Source organism: Ochotona princeps, chromosome 18 (genome assembly GCF_030435755.1).
Source record: "Ochotona princeps isolate mOchPri1 chromosome 18, mOchPri1.hap1, whole genome shotgun sequence".
In the NCBI taxonomy this organism is placed as follows: Eukaryota; Metazoa; Chordata; class Mammalia; order Lagomorpha; family Ochotonidae; genus Ochotona; species Ochotona princeps.
The window spans coordinates 49450194-49468019 of NC_080849.1; the positions used below are offsets into that span (position 1 = coordinate 49450194).

The 17826-nt window shown below is 70.3% G+C and overlaps 8 non-coding genes across 8 annotated transcripts; all 8 read right to left on the reverse strand.

Moving 5' to 3' along the window:
- Positions 1-1641: 1641 nt before the first annotated feature.
- LOC131482571 (5S ribosomal RNA) lies at positions 1642-1760 on the reverse strand. Its single transcript, XR_009247115.1, has one exon. It is a non-coding gene; the product is annotated as a 5S ribosomal RNA (ribosomal RNA).
- A 1862-nt stretch (positions 1761-3622) lies between these two features.
- LOC131482573 (5S ribosomal RNA) lies at positions 3623-3741 on the reverse strand. Its single transcript, XR_009247116.1, has one exon. It is a non-coding gene; the product is annotated as a 5S ribosomal RNA (ribosomal RNA).
- Positions 3742-5623: 1882 nt separating this feature from the next.
- Positions 5624-5742, reverse strand: LOC131482574 (5S ribosomal RNA). The gene has a single exon (XR_009247117.1). It is a non-coding gene; the product is annotated as a 5S ribosomal RNA (ribosomal RNA).
- A 1878-nt stretch (positions 5743-7620) lies between these two features.
- LOC131482575 (5S ribosomal RNA) lies at positions 7621-7739 on the reverse strand. Its single transcript, XR_009247118.1, has one exon. It is a non-coding gene; the product is annotated as a 5S ribosomal RNA (ribosomal RNA).
- Positions 7740-9599: 1860 nt separating this feature from the next.
- LOC131482576 (5S ribosomal RNA) lies at positions 9600-9718 on the reverse strand. Its single transcript, XR_009247119.1, has one exon. It is a non-coding gene; the product is annotated as a 5S ribosomal RNA (ribosomal RNA).
- A 1882-nt stretch (positions 9719-11600) lies between these two features.
- Positions 11601-11719, reverse strand: LOC131482578 (5S ribosomal RNA). Its single transcript, XR_009247121.1, has one exon. It is a non-coding gene; the product is annotated as a 5S ribosomal RNA (ribosomal RNA).
- Positions 11720-13579: 1860 nt separating this feature from the next.
- LOC131482579 (5S ribosomal RNA) lies at positions 13580-13698 on the reverse strand. The gene has a single exon (XR_009247122.1). It is a non-coding gene; the product is annotated as a 5S ribosomal RNA (ribosomal RNA).
- A 1902-nt stretch (positions 13699-15600) lies between these two features.
- Positions 15601-15719, reverse strand: LOC131482580 (5S ribosomal RNA). Its single transcript, XR_009247123.1, has one exon. It is a non-coding gene; the product is annotated as a 5S ribosomal RNA (ribosomal RNA).
- Between the last annotated feature and the right edge of the window lie 2107 nt (positions 15720-17826).

The window sequence follows — 17826 nt, forward strand, 5'->3', positions numbered from 1 at the left end:
CAGGCCACTCCAGCTCTCCTCTCAGGCCGCCTCCCCCTGCCCGCAGCCAGGGCGCCTCACCCCGCACCCCCGCATTCTCCTCCTCCCTCCAGGCTCCCGCACCTGGGAAGGCGCCGCCGGCGGACAGGGCTGGGCGGGGTGGGCTTCGGGGGGCGCCTCACACTGCCCAGCCCTGCCCTCCTACGGCTCCGCCTGCCGCTGGGAGCCCTGGCAGCTGACACACGCCCGCACGCCCGCCCGCACGCACCCACGGGGTCCCAGACACCCAGCCCCGGTGGGCCCCGTTGACACCTGGGGCCCCGCGGACGCACCCCCATCCCCCAGCCCACCCCCTCGCCCACCCCCACCCCTTCCCCCACAGCCACCCTCACTCCCACCCACCCAGCAAGCAAGCAAGCAATCAGCCACGCTGGGCACTACGATGGCTCGGGACCTGGGACCGGGCACCCGGGGCCGAGGGCCGTGAGGGAGCCGGGCTCGGCGGGCCACGCCGCACGGCCCACTCCAGCGCACGGGGTCACCCTCACCCACCGACTGATGCACACACGCACGCACAGGCGCACGCAGGGACCCCACGCACTGGCCAGCACGCAGGCAGCAGGCACGCAGTCCTACACCACCCACAGGCCTCGAGACACAGAGGCATTTCGGTCCACAGGGCAGGTTTGCCCACGCCACGGGGGTGGGGTGGGGGCGCCTCGGCATCCCCTACACCCGGGGGGCGGGACTGCTGCGGGCGGTGAGAGGTGTGTCTGCGAGGGCCGGGGAGGGGGCCAACGGGCAGGCGAGTGTGGCGCTGGGCCTCCGGCCAGCCGGCCGGGCCTTGGGATTCTGCCTGAGTCAGGGCTGAGGGTCTTGGCTGTAGGGGTGTTGGGTGTGTGTGTGTGTGTGTGTGTGTGCGCGCGCGCGTGTGAGCGAGGCCAAGAGGGAGAGGGGATACACAGGCAGAGAGAGAGAGAGAGAGTTGTTACCGGCCAGGTGGGTGGGTTGGTGGGTGAGGGGGTCCCTCGGGTGGGCTCTGGCAGGTGGCGTGTAGGCAAGTTTCTCCCCAGGCCTGGCCCAGGACCACTGAGTGTGCATGCGGTGGGCCCTGAGCAGTGGCAAGCCTGGGCTGGCGAGGTGGTGCTGCTGTTGGTGCTGTTGGGGGCTGGCTGCGGGCGCTGTGTGCCCTGGAGGAACACACACGATTGGGGGTGTGGGTGTGGGTGTGGGTGTGGGCAGGTGCCCAGGGAGCCTGCGGGCGGAGGGCAGATCTTGGCGCGCGTGAGTGTGTGCGCGCCTGGCAGAGAAGGTTGGCTGGGGGGCTGTGTGTGTGTGTGGCAGGTGGCAGGGTGCAGGGTTGGGCGGGCTGGGGCGCTGGCTAGTGTGTGTGGGGCCACACACACAACGGGGTGGCACCGTCGCATGCGGCGGCGGGCGGGTGGGTTGGGGGCGTGGGAGGCGTGTGGCGGAGCGCTGGGACTGCAGCAGCAGGCAGGGGAAGGGACGCTGGGCAGGCCAGAGCAGGCAGGCAGGGTAGCAGGTGGCAGGTGGCAGGGTGCAGGGTTGGGCGGGCTTTTGGCTGGTGGCGTCCCGGAGTGGGGCTGGGTGGGCGAGCGGGCAGGCGGGAAAAGGAGGGAGCGGGCATGGGCCGGGGGCAAAAGCCTACAGCACCCGGTATTCCCAGGCGGTCTCCCATCCAAGTACTAACCAGGCCCGACCCTGCTTAGCTTCCGAGATCAGACGAGATCGGGCGCGTTCAGGGTGGTATGGCCGTAGACGACAGCCACCGCCTCACACACGCTCTTCAGCCTGCTGCCCCAGCTGCCTGCCCGCCACACGCCCCTCCCCTGCGCCCGCCCGCCCGCCCGCCACACGCCCCTGCTGCCCCTGCCCCTGCTGCTCATGCCCCTGCCCCTGCTGTTGCTCATTCATGCCCCTGCTGCTGCCCCTGCCCGCACCGCCGGGACAACGCTGGACCACCTCCTGCTTCAGCGGCCCCCAGGCCACTCCAGCTCTCCTCTCAGGCCGCCTCCCCCTGCCCGCAGCCAGGGCGCCTCACCCCGCACCCCCGCACTCTCCTCCTCCCTCCAGGCTCCCGCACCTGGGAAGGCGCCGCCGGCGGACAGGGCTGGGCGGGGTGGGCTTCGGGGGGCGCCTCACACTGCCCAGCCCTGCCCTCCTACGGCTCCGCCTGCCGCTGGGAGCCCTGGCAGCTGACACACGCCCGCACGCCCGCCCGCACGCACCCACGGGGTCCCAGACACCCAGCCCCGGTGGGCCCCGTTGACACCTGGGGCCCCGCGGACGCACCCCCATCCCCCAGCCCACCCCCTCGCCCACCCCCACCCCTTCCCCCACAGCCACCCTCACTCCCACCCACCCAGCAAGCAAGCAAGCAATCAGCCACGCTGGGCACTACGATGGCTCGGGACCTGGGACCGGGCACCCGGGGCCGAGGGCCGTGAGGGAGCCGGGCTCGGCGGGCCACGCCGCACGGCCCACTCCAGCGCACGGGGTCACCCTCACCCACCGACTGATGCACACACGCACGCACAGGCGCACGCAGGGACCCCACGCACTGGCCAGCACGCAGGCAGCAGGCACGCAGTCCTACACCACCCACAGGCCTCGAGACACAGAGGCATTTCGGTCCACAGGGCAGGTTTGCCCACGCCACGGGGGTGGGGTGGGGGCGCCTCGGCATCCCCTACACCCGGGGGGCGGGACTGCTGCGGGCGGTGAGAGGTGTGTCTGCGAGGGCCGGGGAGGGGGCCAACGGGCAGGCGAGTGTGGCGCTGGGCCTCCGGCCAGCCGGCCGGGCCTTGGGATTCTGCCTGAGTCAGGGCTGAGGGTCTTGGCTGTAGGGGTGTTGGGTGTGTGTGTGTGTGTGTGTGTGTGCGCGCGCGCGTGTGAGCGAGGCCAAGAGGGAGAGGGGATACACAGGCAGAGAGAGAGAGAGAGAGTTGTTACCGGCCAGGTGGGTGGGTTGGTGGGTGAGGGGGTCCCTCGGGTGGGCTCTGGCAGGTGGCGTGTAGGCAAGTTTCTCCCCAGGCCTGGCCCAGGACCACTGAGTGTGCATGCGGTGGGCCCTGAGCAGTGGCAAGCCTGGGCTGGCGAGGTGGTGCTGCTGTTGGTGCTGTTGGGGGCTGGCTGCGGGCGCTGTGTGCCCTGGAGGAACACACACGATTGGGGGTGTGGGTGTGGGTGTGGGTGTGGGCAGGTGCCCAGGGAGCCTGCGGGCGGAGGGCAGATCCTGGCGCGCGTGAGTGTGTGCGCGCCTGGCAGAGAAGGTTGGCTGGGGGGCTGTGTGTGTGTGTGGCAGGTGGCAGGGTGCAGGGTTGGGCGGGCTGGGGCGCTGGCTAGTGTGTGTGGGGCCACACACACAACGGGGTGGCACCGTCGCATGCGGCGGCGGGCGGGTGGGTTGGGGGCGTGGGAGGCGTGTGGCGGAGCGCTGGGACTGCAGCAGCAGGCAGGGGAAGGGACGCTGGGCAGGCCAGAGCAGGCAGGCAGGGTAGCAGGTGGCAGGTGGCAGGGTGCAGGGTTGGGCGGGCTTTTGGCTGGTGGCGTCCCGGAGTGGGGCTGGGTGGGCGAGCGGGCAGGCGGGAAAAGGAGGGAGCGGGCATGGGCCGGGGGCAAAAGCCTACAGCACCCGGTATTCCCAGGCGGTCTCCCATCCAAGTACTAACCAGGCCCGACCCTGCTTAGCTTCCGAGATCAGACGAGATCGGGCGCGTTCAGGGTGGTATGGCCGTAGACGACAGCCACCGCCTCACACACGCTCTTCAGCCTGCTGCCCCAGCTGCCTGCCCGCCACACGCCCCTCCCCTGCGCCCGCCCGCCCGCCCGCCACACGCCCCTGCTGCCCCTGCCCCTGCTGCTCATGCCCCTGCCCCTGCTGTTGCTCATTCATGCCCCTGCTGCTGCCCCTGCCCGCACCGCCGGGACAACGCTGGACCACCTCCTGCTTCAGCGGCCCCCAGGCCACTCCAGCTCTCCTCTCAGGCCGCCTCCCCCTGCCCGCAGCCAGGGCGCCTCACCCCGCACCCCCGCACTCTCCTCCTCCCTCCAGGCTCCCGCACCTGGGAAGGCGCCGCCGGCGGACAGGGCTGGGCGGGGTGGGCTTCGGGGGGCGCCTCACACTGCCCAGCCCTGCCCTCCTACGGCTCCGCCTGCCGCTGGGAGCCCTGGCAGCTGACACACGCCCGCACGCCCGCCCGCACGCACCCACGGGGTCCCAGACACCCAGCCCCGGTGGGCCCCGTTGACACCTGGGGCCCCGCGGACGCACCCCCATCCCCCAGCCCACCCCCTCGCCCACCCCCACCCCTTCCCCCACAGCCACCCTCACTCCCACCCACCCAGCAAGCAAGCAAGCAATCAGCCACGCTGGGCACTACGATGGCTCGGGACCTGGGACCGGGCACCCGGGGCCGAGGGCCGTGAGGGAGCCGGGCTCGGCGGGCCACGCCGCACGGCCCACTCCAGCGCACGGGGTCACCCTCACCCACCGACTGATGCACACACGCACGCACAGGCGCACGCAGGGACCCCACGCACTGGCCAGCACGCAGGCAGCAGGCACGCAGTCCTACACCACCCACAGGCCTCGAGACACAGAGGCATTTCGGTCCACAGGGCAGGTTTGCCCACGCCACGGGGGTGGGGTGGGGGCGCCTCGGCATCCCCTACACCCGGGGGGCGGGACTGCTGCGGGCGGTGGGAGGTGTGTCTGCGAGGGCCAGGGAGGGGGCCAACGGGCAGGCGAGTGTGGCGCTGGGCCTCCGGCCAGCCGGCCGGGCCTTGGGATTCTGCCTGAGTCAGGGCTGAGGGTCTTGGCTGTAGGGGTGTGTGGGGTGTGTGTGTGTGTGTGTGTGTGTGTGCGCGCGCGCGTGTGAGCGAGGCCAAGAGGGAGAGGGGATACACAGGCAGAGAGAGAGAGAGAGAGAGAGAGAGAGAGAGAGTTGTTACCGGCCAGGTGGGTGGGTTGGTGGGTGAGGGGGTCCCTCGGGTGGGCTCTGGCAGGTGGCGTGTAGGCAAGTTTCTCCCCAGGCCTGGCCCAGGACCACTGAGTGTGCATGCGGTGGGCCCTGAGCAGTGGCAAGCCTGGGCTGGCGAGGTGGTGCTGCTGTTGGTGCTGTTGGGGGCTGGCTGCGGGCGCTGTGTGCCCTGGAGGAACACACACGATTGGGGGTGTGGGTGTGGGTGTGGGTGTGGGCAGGTGCCCAGGGAGCCTGCGGGCGGAGGGCAGATCCTGGCGCGCGTGAGTGTGTGCGCGCCTGGCAGAGAAGGTTGGCTGGGGGGCTGTGTGTGTGTGTGGCAGGTGGCAGGGTGCAGGGTTGGGCGGGCTGGGGCGCTGGCTAGTGTGTGTGGGGCCACACACACAACGGGGTGGCACCGTCGCATGCGGCGGCGGGCGGGTGGGTTGGGGGCGTGGGAGGCGTGTGGCGGAGCGCTGGGACTGCAGCAGCAGGCAGGGGAAGGGACGCTGGGCAGGCCAGAGCAGGCAGGCAGGGTAGCAGGTGGCAGGTGGCAGGGTGCAGGGTTGGGCGGGCTTTTGGCTGGTGGCGTCCCGGAGTGGGGCTGGGTGGGCGAGCGGGCAGGCGGGAAAAGGAGGGAGCGGGCATGGGCCGGGGGCAAAAGCCTACAGCACCCGGTATTCCCAGGCGGTCTCCCATCCAAGTACTAACCAGGCCCGACCCTGCTTAGCTTCCGAGATCAGACGAGATCGGGCGCGTTCAGGGTGGTATGGCCGTAGACGACAGCCACCGCCTCACACACGCTCTTCAGCCTGCTGCCCCAGCTGCCTGCCCGCCACACGCCCCTCCCCTGCGCCCGCCCGCCCGCCCGCCACACGCCCCTGCTGCCCCTGCCCCTGCTGCTCATGCCCCTGCCCCTGCTGTTGCTCATTCATGCCCCTGCTGCTGCCCCTGCCCGCACCGCCGGGACAACGCTGGACCACCTCCTGCTTCAGCGGCCCCCAGGCCACTCCAGCTCTCCTCTCAGGCCGCCTCCCCCTGCCCGCAGCCAGGGCGCCTCACCCCGCACCCCCGCATTCTCCTCCTCCCTCCAGGCTCCCGCACCTGGGAAGGCGCCGCCGGCGGACAGGGCTGGGCGGGGTGGGCTTCGGGGGGCGCCTCACACTGCCCAGCCCTGCCCTCCTACGGCTCCGCCTGCCGCTGGGAGCCCTGGCAGCTGACACACGCCCGCACGCCCGCCCGCACGCACCCACGGGGTCCCAGACACCCAGCCCCGGTGGGCCCCGTTGACACCTGGGGCCCCGCGGACGCACCCCCATCCCCCAGCCCACCCCCTCGCCCACCCCCACCCCTTCCCCCACAGCCACCCTCACTCCCACCCACCCAGCAAGCAAGCAAGCAATCAGCCACGCTGGGCACTACGATGGCTCGGGACCTGGGACCGGGCACCCGGGGCCGAGGGCCGTGAGGGAGCCGGGCTCGGCGGGCCACGCCGCACGGCCCACTCCAGCGCACGGGGTCACCCTCACCCACCGACTGATGCACACACGCACGCACAGGCGCACGCAGGGACCCCACGCACTGGCCAGCACGCAGGCAGCAGGCACGCAGTCCTACACCACCCACAGGCCTCGAGACACAGAGGCATTTCGGTCCACAGGGCAGGTTTGCCCACGCCACGGGGGTGGGGTGGGGGCGCCTCGGCATCCCCTACACCCGGGGGGCGGGACTGCTGCGGGCGGTGGGAGGTGTGTCTGCGAGGGCCAGGGAGGGGGCCAACGGGCAGGCGAGTGTGGCGCTGGGCCTCCGGCCAGCCGGCCGGGCCTTGGGATTCTGCCTGAGTCAGGGCTGAGGGTCTTGGCTGTAGGGGTGTGTGGGGTGTGTGTGTGTGTGTGTGTGTGTGTGTGTGCGCGCGCGCGTGTGAGCGAGGCCAAGAGGGAGAGGGGATACACAGGCAGAGAGAGAGAGAGAGAGAGAGAGAGAGAGAGTTGTTACCGGCCAGGTGGGTGGGTTGGTGGGTGAGGGGGTCCCTCGGGTGGGCTCTGGCAGGTGGCGTGTAGGCAAGTTTCTCCCCAGGCCTGGCCCAGGACCACTGAGTGTGCATGCGGTGGGCCCTGAGCAGTGGCAAGCCTGGGCTGGCGAGGTGGTGCTGCTGTTGGTGCTGTTGGGGGCTGGCTGCGGGCGCTGTGTGCCCTGGAGGAACACACACGATTGGGGGTGTGGGTGTGGGTGTGGGCAGGTGCCCAGGGAGCCTGCGGGCGGAGGGCAGATCCTGGCGCGCGTGAGTGTGTGCGCGCCTGGCAGAGAAGGTTGGCTGGGGGGCTGTGTGTGTGTGTGGCAGGTGGCAGGGTGCAGGGTTGGGCGGGCTGGGGCGCTGGCTAGTGTGTGTGGGGCCACACACACAACGGGGTGGCACCGTCGCATGCGGCGGCGGGCGGGTGGGTTGGGGGCGTGGGAGGCGTGTGGCGGAGCGCTGGGACTGCAGCAGCAGGCAGGGGAAGGGACGCTGGGCAGGCCAGAGCAGGCAGGCAGGGTAGCAGGTGGCAGGTGGCAGGGTGCAGGGTTGGGCGGGCTTTTGGCTGGTGGCGTCCCGGAGTGGGGCTGGGTGGGCGAGCGGGCAGGCGGGAAAAGGAGGGAGCGGGCATGGGCCGGGGGCAAAAGCCTACAGCACCCGGTATTCCCAGGCGGTCTCCCATCCAAGTACTAACCAGGCCCGACCCTGCTTAGCTTCCGAGATCAGACGAGATCGGGCGCGTTCAGGGTGGTATGGCCGTAGACGACAGCCACCGCCTCACACACGCTCTTCAGCCTGCTGCCCCAGCTGCCTGCCCGCCACACGCCCCTCCCCTGCGCCCGCCCGCCCGCCCGCCACACGCCCCTGCTGCCCCTGCCCCTGCTGCTCATGCCCCTGCCCCTGCTGTTGCTCATTCATGCCCCTGCTGCTGCCCCTGCCCGCACCGCCGGGACAACGCTGGACCACCTCCTGCTTCAGCGGCCCCCAGGCCACTCCAGCTCTCCTCTCAGGCCGCCTCCCCCTGCCCGCAGCCAGGGCGCCTCACCCCGCACCCCCGCACTCTCCTCCTCCCTCCAGGCTCCCGCACCTGGGAAGGCGCCGCCGGCGGACAGGGCTGGGCGGGGTGGGCTTCGGGGGGCGCCTCACACTGCCCAGCCCTGCCCTCCTACGGCTCCGCCTGCCGCTGGGAGCCCTGGCAGCTGACACACGCCCGCACGCCCGCCCGCACGCACCCACGGGGTCCCAGACACCCAGCCCCGGTGGGCCCCGTTGACACCTGGGGCCCCGCGGACGCACCCCCATCCCCCAGCCCACCCCCTCGCCCACCCCCACCCCTTCCCCCACAGCCACCCTCACTCCCACCCACCCAGCAAGCAAGCAAGCAATCAGCCACGCTGGGCACTACGATGGCTCGGGACCTGGGACCGGGCACCCGGGGCCGAGGGCCGTGAGGGAGCCGGGCTCGGCGGGCCACGCCGCACGGCCCACTCCAGCGCACGGGGTCACCCTCACCCACCGACTGATGCACACACGCACGCACAGGCGCACGCAGGGACCCCACGCACTGGCCAGCACGCAGGCAGCAGGCACGCAGTCCTACACCACCCACAGGCCTCGAGACACAGAGGCATTTCGGTCCACAGGGCAGGTTTGCCCACGCCACGGGGGTGGGGTGGGGGCGCCTCGGCATCCCCTACACCCGGGGGGCGGGACTGCTGCGGGCGGTGAGAGGTGTGTCTGCGAGGGCCGGGGAGGGGGCCAACGGGCAGGCGAGTGTGGCGCTGGGCCTCCGGCCAGCCGGCCGGGCCTTGGGATTCTGCCTGAGTCAGGGCTGAGGGTCTTGGCTGTAGGGGTGTTGGGTGTGTGTGTGTGTGTGTGTGTGTGCGCGCGCGCGTGTGAGCGAGGCCAAGAGGGAGAGGGGATACACAGGCAGAGAGAGAGAGAGAGAGTTGTTACCGGCCAGGTGGGTGGGTTGGTGGGTGAGGGGGTCCCTCGGGTGGGCTCTGGCAGGTGGCGTGTAGGCAAGTTTCTCCCCAGGCCTGGCCCAGGACCACTGAGTGTGCATGCGGTGGGCCCTGAGCAGTGGCAAGCCTGGGCTGGCGAGGTGGTGCTGCTGTTGGTGCTGTTGGGGGCTGGCTGCGGGCGCTGTGTGCCCTGGAGGAACACACACGATTGGGGGTGTGGGTGTGGGTGTGGGTGTGGGCAGGTGCCCAGGGAGCCTGCGGGCGGAGGGCAGATCTTGGCGCGCGTGAGTGTGTGCGCGCCTGGCAGAGAAGGTTGGCTGGGGGGCTGTGTGTGTGTGTGGCAGGTGGCTGTGCAGGGTTGGGCGGGCTGGGGCGCTGGCTAGTGTGTGTGGGGCCACACACACAACGGGGTGGCACCGTCGCATGCGGCGGCGGGCGGGTGGGTTGGGGGCGTGGGAGGCGTGTGGCGGAGCGCTGGGACTGCAGCAGCAGGCAGGGGAAGGGACGCTGGGCAGGCCAGAGCAGGCAGGCAGGGTAGCAGGTGGCAGGTGGCAGGGTGCAGGGTTGGGCGGGCTTTTGGCTGGTGGCGTCCCGGAGTGGGGCTGGGTGGGCGAGCGGGCAGGCGGGAAAAGGAGGGAGCGGGCATGGGCCGGGGGCAAAAGCCTACAGCACCCGGTATTCCCAGGCGGTCTCCCATCCAAGTACTAACCAGGCCCGACCCTGCTTAGCTTCCGAGATCAGACGAGATCGGGCGCGTTCAGGGTGGTATGGCCGTAGACGACAGCCACCGCCTCACACACGCTCTTCAGCCTGCTGCCCCAGCTGCCTGCCCGCCACACGCCCCTCCCCTGCGCCCGCCCGCCCGCCCGCCACACGCCCCTGCTGCCCCTGCCCCTGCTGCTCATGCCCCTGCCCCTGCTGTTGCTCATTCATGCCCCTGCTGCTGCCCCTGCCCGCACCGCCGGGACAACGCTGGACCACCTCCTGCTTCAGCGGCCCCCAGGCCACTCCAGCTCTCCTCTCAGGCCGCCTCCCCCTGCCCGCAGCCAGGGCGCCTCACCCCGCACCCCCGCATTCTCCTCCTCCCTCCAGGCTCCCGCACCTGGGAAGGCGCCGCCGGCGGACAGGGCTGGGCGGGGTGGGCTTCGGGGGGCGCCTCACACTGCCCAGCCCTGCCCTCCTACGGCTCCGCCTGCCGCTGGGAGCCCTGGCAGCTGACACACGCCCGCACGCCCGCCCGCACGCACCCACGGGGTCCCAGACACCCAGCCCCGGTGGGCCCCGTTGACACCTGGGGCCCCGCGGACGCACCCCCATCCCCCAGCCCACCCCCTCGCCCACCCCCACCCCTTCCCCCACAGCCACCCTCACTCCCACCCACCCAGCAAGCAAGCAAGCAATCAGCCACGCTGGGCACTACGATGGCTCGGGACCTGGGACCGGGCACCCGGGGCCGAGGGCCGTGAGGGAGCCGGGCTCGGCGGGCCACGCCGCACGGCCCACTCCAGCGCACGGGGTCACCCTCACCCACCGACTGATGCACACACGCACGCACAGGCGCACGCAGGGACCCCACGCACTGGCCAGCACGCAGGCAGCAGGCACGCAGTCCTACACCACCCACAGGCCTCGAGACACAGAGGCATTTCGGTCCACAGGGCAGGTTTGCCCACGCCACGGGGGTGGGGTGGGGGCGCCTCGGCATCCCCTACACCCGGGGGGCGGGACTGCTGCGGGCGGTGGGAGGTGTGTCTGCGAGGGCCGGGGAGGGGGCCAACGGGCAGGCGAGTGTGGCGCTGGGCCTCCGGCCAGCCGGCCGGGCCTTGGGATTCTGCCTGAGTCAGGGCTGAGGGTCTTGGCTGTAGGGGTGTGTGGGGTGTGTGTGTGTGTGTGTGTGTGTGTGTGTGCGCGCGCGCGTGTGAGCGAGGCCAAGAGGGAGAGGGGATACACAGGCAGAGAGAGAGAGAGAGAGAGAGAGAGAGAGAGTTGTTACCGGCCAGGTGGGTGGGTTGGTGGGTGAGGGGGTCCCTCGGGTGGGCTCTGGCAGGTGGCGTGTAGGCAAGTTTCTCCCCAGGCCTGGCCCAGGACCACTGAGTGTGCATGCGGTGGGCCCTGAGCAGTGGCAAGCCTGGGCTGGCGAGGTGGTGCTGCTGTTGGTGCTGTTGGGGGCTGGCTGCGGGCGCTGTGTGCCCTGGAGGAACACACACGATTGGGGGTGTGGGTGTGGGTGTGGGTGTGGGCAGGTGCCCAGGGAGCCTGCGGGCGGAGGGCAGATCTTGGCGCGCGTGAGTGTGTGCGCGCCTGGCAGAGAAGGTTGGCTGGGGGGCTGTGTGTGTGTGTGGCAGGTGGCTGTGCAGGGTTGGGCGGGCTGGGGCGCTGGCTAGTGTGTGTGGGGCCACACACACAACGGGGTGGCACCGTCGCATGCGGCGGCGGGCGGGTGGGTTGGGGGCGTGGGAGGCGTGTGGCGGAGCGCTGGGACTGCAGCAGCAGGCAGGGGAAGGGACGCTGGGCAGGCCAGAGCAGGCAGGCAGGGTAGCAGGTGGCAGGTGGCAGGGTGCAGGGTTGGGCGGGCTTTTGGCTGGTGGCGTCCCGGAGTGGGGCTGGGTGGGCGAGCGGGCAGGCGGGAAAAGGAGGGAGCGGGCATGGGCCGGGGGCAAAAGCCTACAGCACCCGGTATTCCCAGGCGGTCTCCCATCCAAGTACTAACCAGGCCCGACCCTGCTTAGCTTCCGAGATCAGACGAGATCGGGCGCGTTCAGGGTGGTATGGCCGTAGACGACAGCCACTGCCTCACACACGCTCTTCAGCCTGCTGCCCCAGCTGCCTGCCCGCCACACGCCCCTCCCCTGCGCCCGCCCGCCCGCCCGCCACACGCCCCTGCTGCCCCTGCCCCTGCTGCTCATGCCCCTGCCCCTGCTGTTGCTCATTCATGCCCCTGCTGCTGCCCCTGCCCGCACCGCCGGGACAACGCTGGACCACCTCCTGCTTCAGCGGCCCCCAGGCCACTCCAGCTCTCCTCTCAGGCCGCCTCCCCCTGCCCGCAGCCAGGGCGCCTCACCCCGCACCCCCGCACTCTCCTCCTCCCTCCAGGCTCCCGCACCTGGGAAGGCGCCGCCGGCGGACAGGGCTGGGCGGGGTGGGCTTCGGGGGGCGCCTCACACTGCCCAGCCCTGCCCTCCTACGGCTCCGCCTGCCGCTGGGAGCCCTGGCAGCTGACACACGCCCGCACGCCCGCCCGCACGCACCCACGGGGTCCCAGACACCCAGCCCCGGTGGGCCCCGTTGACACCTGGGGCCCCGCGGACGCACCCCCATCCCCCAGCCCACCCCCTCGCCCACCCCCACCCCTTCCCCCACAGCCACCCTCACTCCCACCCACCCAGCAAGCAAGCAAGCAATCAGCCACGCTGGGCACTACGATGGCTCGGGACCTGGGACCGGGCACCCGGGGCCGAGGGCCGTGAGGGAGCCGGGCTCGGCGGGCCACGCCGCACGGCCCACTCCAGCGCACGGGGTCACCCTCACCCACCGACTGATGCACACACGCACGCACAGGCGCACGCAGGGACCCCACGCACTGGCCAGCACGCAGGCAGCAGGCACGCAGTCCTACACCACCCACAGGCCTCGAGACACAGAGGCATTTCGGTCCACAGGGCAGGTTTGCCCACGCCACGGGGGTGGGGTGGGGGCGCCTCGGCATCCCCTACACCCGGGGGGCGGGACTGCTGCGGGCGGTGAGAGGTGTGTCTGCGAGGGCCGGGGAGGGGGCCAACGGGCAGGCGAGTGTGGCGCTGGGCCTCCGGCCAGCCGGCCGGGCCTTGGGATTCTGCCTGAGTCAGGGCTGAGGGTCTTGGCTGTAGGGGTGTTGGGTGTGTGTGTGTGTGTGTGTGTGTGCGCGCGCGCGTGTGAGCGAGGCCAAGAGGGAGAGGGGATACACAGGCAGAGAGAGAGAGAGAGAGTTGTTACCGGCCAGGTGGGTGGGTTGGTGGGTGAGGGGGTCCCTCGGGTGGGCTCTGGCAGGTGGCGTGTAGGCAAGTTTCTCCCCAGGCCTGGCCCAGGACCACTGAGTGTGCATGCGGTGGGCCCTGAGCAGTGGCAAGCCTGGGCTGGCGAGGTGGTGCTGCTGTTGGTGCTGTTGGGGGCTGGCTGCGGGCGCTGTGTGCCCTGGAGGAACACACACGATTGGGGGTGTGGGTGTGGGTGTGGGTGTGGGCAGGTGCCCAGGGAGCCTGCGGGCGGAGGGCAGATCTTGGCGCGCGTGAGTGTGTGCGCGCCTGGCAGAGAAGGTTGGCTGGGGGGCTGTGTGTGTGTGTGGCAGGTGGCTGTGCAGGGTTGGGCGGGCTGGGGCGCTGGCTAGTGTGTGTGGGGCCACACACACAACGGGGTGGCACCGTCGCATGCGGCGGCGGGCGGGTGGGTTGGGGGCGTGGGAGGCGTGTGGCGGAGCGCTGGGACTGCAGCAGCAGGCAGGGGAAGGGACGCTGGGCAGGCCAGAGCAGGCAGGCAGGGTAGCAGGTGGCAGGTGGCAGGGTGCAGGGTTGGGCGGGCTTTTGGCTGGTGGCGTCCCGGAGTGGGGCTGGGTGGGCGAGCGGGCAGGCGGGAAAAGGAGGGAGCGGGCATGGGCCGGGGGCAAAAGCCTACAGCACCCGGTATTCCCAGGCGGTCTCCCATCCAAGTACTAACCAGGCCCGACCCTGCTTAGCTTCCGAGATCAGACGAGATCGGGCGCGTTCAGGGTGGTATGGCCGTAGACGACAGCCACCGCCTCACACACGCTCTTCAGCCTGCTGCCCCAGCTGCCTGCCCGCCACACGCCCCTCCCCTGCGCCCGCCCGCCCGCCCGCCACACGCCCCTGCTGCCCCTGCCCCTGCTGCTCATGCCCCTGCCCCTGCTGTTGCTCATTCATGCCCCTGCTGCTGCCCCTGCCCGCACCGCCGGGACAACGCTGGACCACCTCCTGCTTCAGCGGCCCCCAGGCCACTCCAGCTCTCCTCTCAGGCCGCCTCCCCCTGCCCGCAGCCAGGGCGCCTCACCCCGCACCCCCGCACTCTCCTCCTCCCTCCAGGCTCCCGCACCTGGGAAGGCGCCGCCGGCGGACAGGGCTGGGCGGGGTGGGCTTCGGGGGGCGCCTCACACTGCCCAGCCCTGCCCTCCTACGGCTCCGCCTGCCGCTGGGAGCCCTGGCAGCTGACACACGCCCGCACGCCCGCCCGCACGCACCCACGGGGTCCCAGACACCCAGCCCCGGTGGGCCCCGTTGACACCTGGGGCCCCGCGGACGCACCCCCATCCCCCAGCCCACCCCCTCGCCCACCCCCACCCCTTCCCCCACAGCCACCCTCACTCCCACCCACCCAGCAAGCAAGCAAGCAATCAGCCACGCTGGGCACTACGATGGCTCGGGACCTGGGACCGGGCACCCGGGGCCGAGGGCCGTGAGGGAGCCGGGCTCGGCGGGCCACGCCGCACGGCCCACTCCAGCGCACGGGGTCACCCTCACCCACCGACTGATGCACACACGCACGCACAGGCGCACGCAGGGACCCCACGCACTGGCCAGCACGCAGGCAGCAGGCACGCAGTCCTACACCACCCACAGGCCTCGAGACACAGAGGCATTTCGGTCCACAGGGCAGGTTTGCCCACGCCACGGGGGTGGGGTGGGGGCGCCTCGGCATCCCCTACACCCGGGGGGCGGGACTGCTGCGGGCGGTGGGAGGTGTGTCTGCGAGGGCCGGGGAGGGGGCCAACGGGCAGGCGAGTGTGGCGCTGGGCCTCCGGCCAGCCGGCCGGGCCTTGGGATTCTGCCTGAGTCAGGGCTGAGGGTCTTGGCTGTAGGGGTGTGTGGGGTGTGTGTGTGTGTGTGTGTGTGTGTGCGCGCGCGCGTGTGAGCGAGGCCAAGAGGGAGAGGGGATACACAGGCAGAGAAAGAGAGAGAGAGAGAGAGAGAGAGAGAGAGAGAGAGAGAGAGAGAGAGTTGTTACCGGCCAGGTGGGTGGGTTGGTGGGTGAGGGGGTCCCTCGGGTGGGCTCTGGCAGGTGGCGTGTAGGCAAGTTTCTCCCCAGGCCTGGCCCAGGACCACTGAGTGTGCATGCGGTGGGCCCTGAGCAGTGGCAAGCCTGGGCTGGCGAGGTGGTGCTGCTGTTGGTGCTGTTGGGGGCTGGCTGCGGGCGCTGTGTGCCCTGGAGGAACACACACGATTGGGGGTGTGGGTGTGGGTGTGGGTGTGGGCAGGTGCCCAGGGAGCCTGCGGGCGGAGGGCAGATCCTGGCGCGCGTGAGTGTGTGCGCGCCTGGCAGAGAAGGTTGGCTGGGGGGCTGTGTGTGTGTGTGGCAGGTGGCAGGGTGCAGGGTTGGGCGGGCTGGGGCGCTGGCTAGTGTGTGTGGGGCCACACACACAACGGGGTGGCACCGTCGCATGCGGCGGCGGGCGGGTGGGTTGGGGGCGTGGGAGGCGTGTGGCGGAGCGCTGGGACTGCAGCAGCAGGCAGGGGAAGGGACGCTGGGCAGGCCAGAGCAGGCAGGCAGGGTAGCAGGTGGCAGGTGGCAGGGTGCAGGGTTGGGCGGGCTTTTGGCTGGTGGCGTCCCGGAGTGGGGCTGGGTGGGCGAGCGGGCAGGCGGGAAAAGGAGGGAGCGGACATGGGCCGGGGGCAAAAGCCTACAGCACCCGGTATTCCCAGGCGGTCTCCCATCCAAGTACTAACCAGGCCCGACCCTGCTTAGCTTCCGAGATCAGACGAGATCGGGCGCGTTCAGGGTGGTATGGCCGTAGACGACAGCCACCGCCTCACACACGCTCTTCAGCCTGCTGCCCCAGCTGCCTGCCCGCCACACGCCCCTCCCCTGCGCCCGCCCGCCCGCCCGCCACACGCCCCTGCTGCCCCTGCCCCTGCTGCTCATGCCCCTGCCCCTGCTGTTGCTCATTCATGCCCCTGCTGCTGCCCCTGCCCGCACCGCCGGGACAACGCTGGACCACCTCCTGCTTCAGCGGCCCCCAGGCCACTCCAGCTCTCCTCTCAGGCCGCCTCCCCCTGCCCGCAGCCAGGGCGCCTCACCCCGCACCCCCGCATTCTCCTCCTCCCTCCAGGCTCCCGCACCTGGGAAGGCGCCGCCGGCGGACAGGGCTGGGCGGGGTGGGCTTCGGGGGGCGCCTCACACTGCCCAGCCCTGCCCTCCTACGGCTCCGCCTGCCGCTGGGAGCCCTGGCAGCTGACACACGCCCGCACGCCCGCCCGCACGCACCCACGGGGTCCCAGACACCCAGCCCCGGTGGGCCCCGTTGACACCTGGGGCCCCGCGGACGCACCCCCATCCCCCAGCCCACCCCCTCGCCCACCCCCACCCCTTCCCCCACAGCCACCCTCACTCCCACCCACCCAGCAAGCAAGCAAGCAATCAGCCACGCTGGGCACTACGATGGCTCGGGACCTGGGACCGGGCACCCGGGGCCGAGGGCCGTGAGGGAGCCGGGCTCGGCGGGCCACGCCGCACGGCCCACTCCAGCGCACGGGGTCACCCTCACCCACCGACTGATGCACACACGCACGCACAGGCGCACGCAGGGACCCCACGCACTGGCCAGCACGCAGGCAGCAGGCACGCAGTCCTACACCACCCACAGGCCTCGAGACACAGAGGCATTTCGGTCCACAGGGCAGGTTTGCCCACGCCACGGGGGTGGGGTGGGGGCGCCTCGGCATCCCCTACACCCGGGGGGCGGGACTGCTGCGGGCGGTGGGAGGTGTGTCTGCGAGGGCCGGGGAGGGGGCCAACGGGCAGGCGAGTGTGGCGCTGGGCCTCCGGCCAGCCGGCCGGGCCTTGGGATTCTGCCTGAGTCAGGGCTGAGGGTCTTGGCTGTAGGGGTGTGTGGGGGGTGTGTGTGTGTGTGTGTGCGCGCGCGCGTGTGAGCGAGGCCAAGAGGGAGAGGGGATACACAGGCAGAGAAAGAGAGAGAGAGAGAGAGAGAGAGAGGGAGAGAGAGAGAGAGAGAAAGAAACAGGCAGAGTTGTGGCAATCTGATATTAGGAGTAGAGCTTCCTCTGGGTCTCCCATGCGGGTGCAGTTTCCCTAGACTTTGGGCTGTCCTTGAATGCTTTCCCAGGCCAGAAGCAGAGAGTTTGATGGGAAATTCGGCTTCCAGGTTGGGAACCGGCTGCAATATGGGATCCTGGGATGTTCAAGGAGAGGACTTAGGTGCTAAGCCACCGATCTTGGCCCTGAAGATTTAATTTTTAAAGTTTGAATTTCGGTAGGCATTTGGATGCCCACATCCCTCACTGATGCCTGAGTTTGATTGCCCGTTCTGCTTCCTGCTAACGTAGATCCTGAGGCACTTCCTGAATGCTTAATTGATTGTGCGACCACCCAGAAAGGAAACACACATTGGGTTCCACACTCAGGATTTCAGGTTGGTCTAGCTCTGATTGTTGATAACATTTGGGAAATTAAGTCTCAGATGGTGGATGTTTGTCAAATAAGTAGTTTAAGAAACTGAATTCAAATTGATCTGCTTTGAGAAATACTGACCTAGTCCATGACACTGGGGTACATGTTCCAATTACGTGCAGACTGAGTCCTGCTCTGTCCCCAGGTAGGTCCGTTTGCCACTCTGGTTAGGAGGTGGACTATTTCCTGTTGCTGTGGGCTCCCAGTGTGAGCTGGTGTTAAAAAAGCTTATTTGAGCTCTCCAGTCTGGTGACGTCATCTTGCTGTGACGGTGGATGTGTGTCTGATCTCTGCAACCACAGGGGCCCCATTCCCCACAACTTCCTACTAATCACCTGGCGGAGGCCCTGCTTGCAAACACCAGGCTGAGTCAATGTCATCATTGACTGAACTCTAGTGGAAGTTTTGAAGGAGAAACCACCTTTAAGCCAGGCAG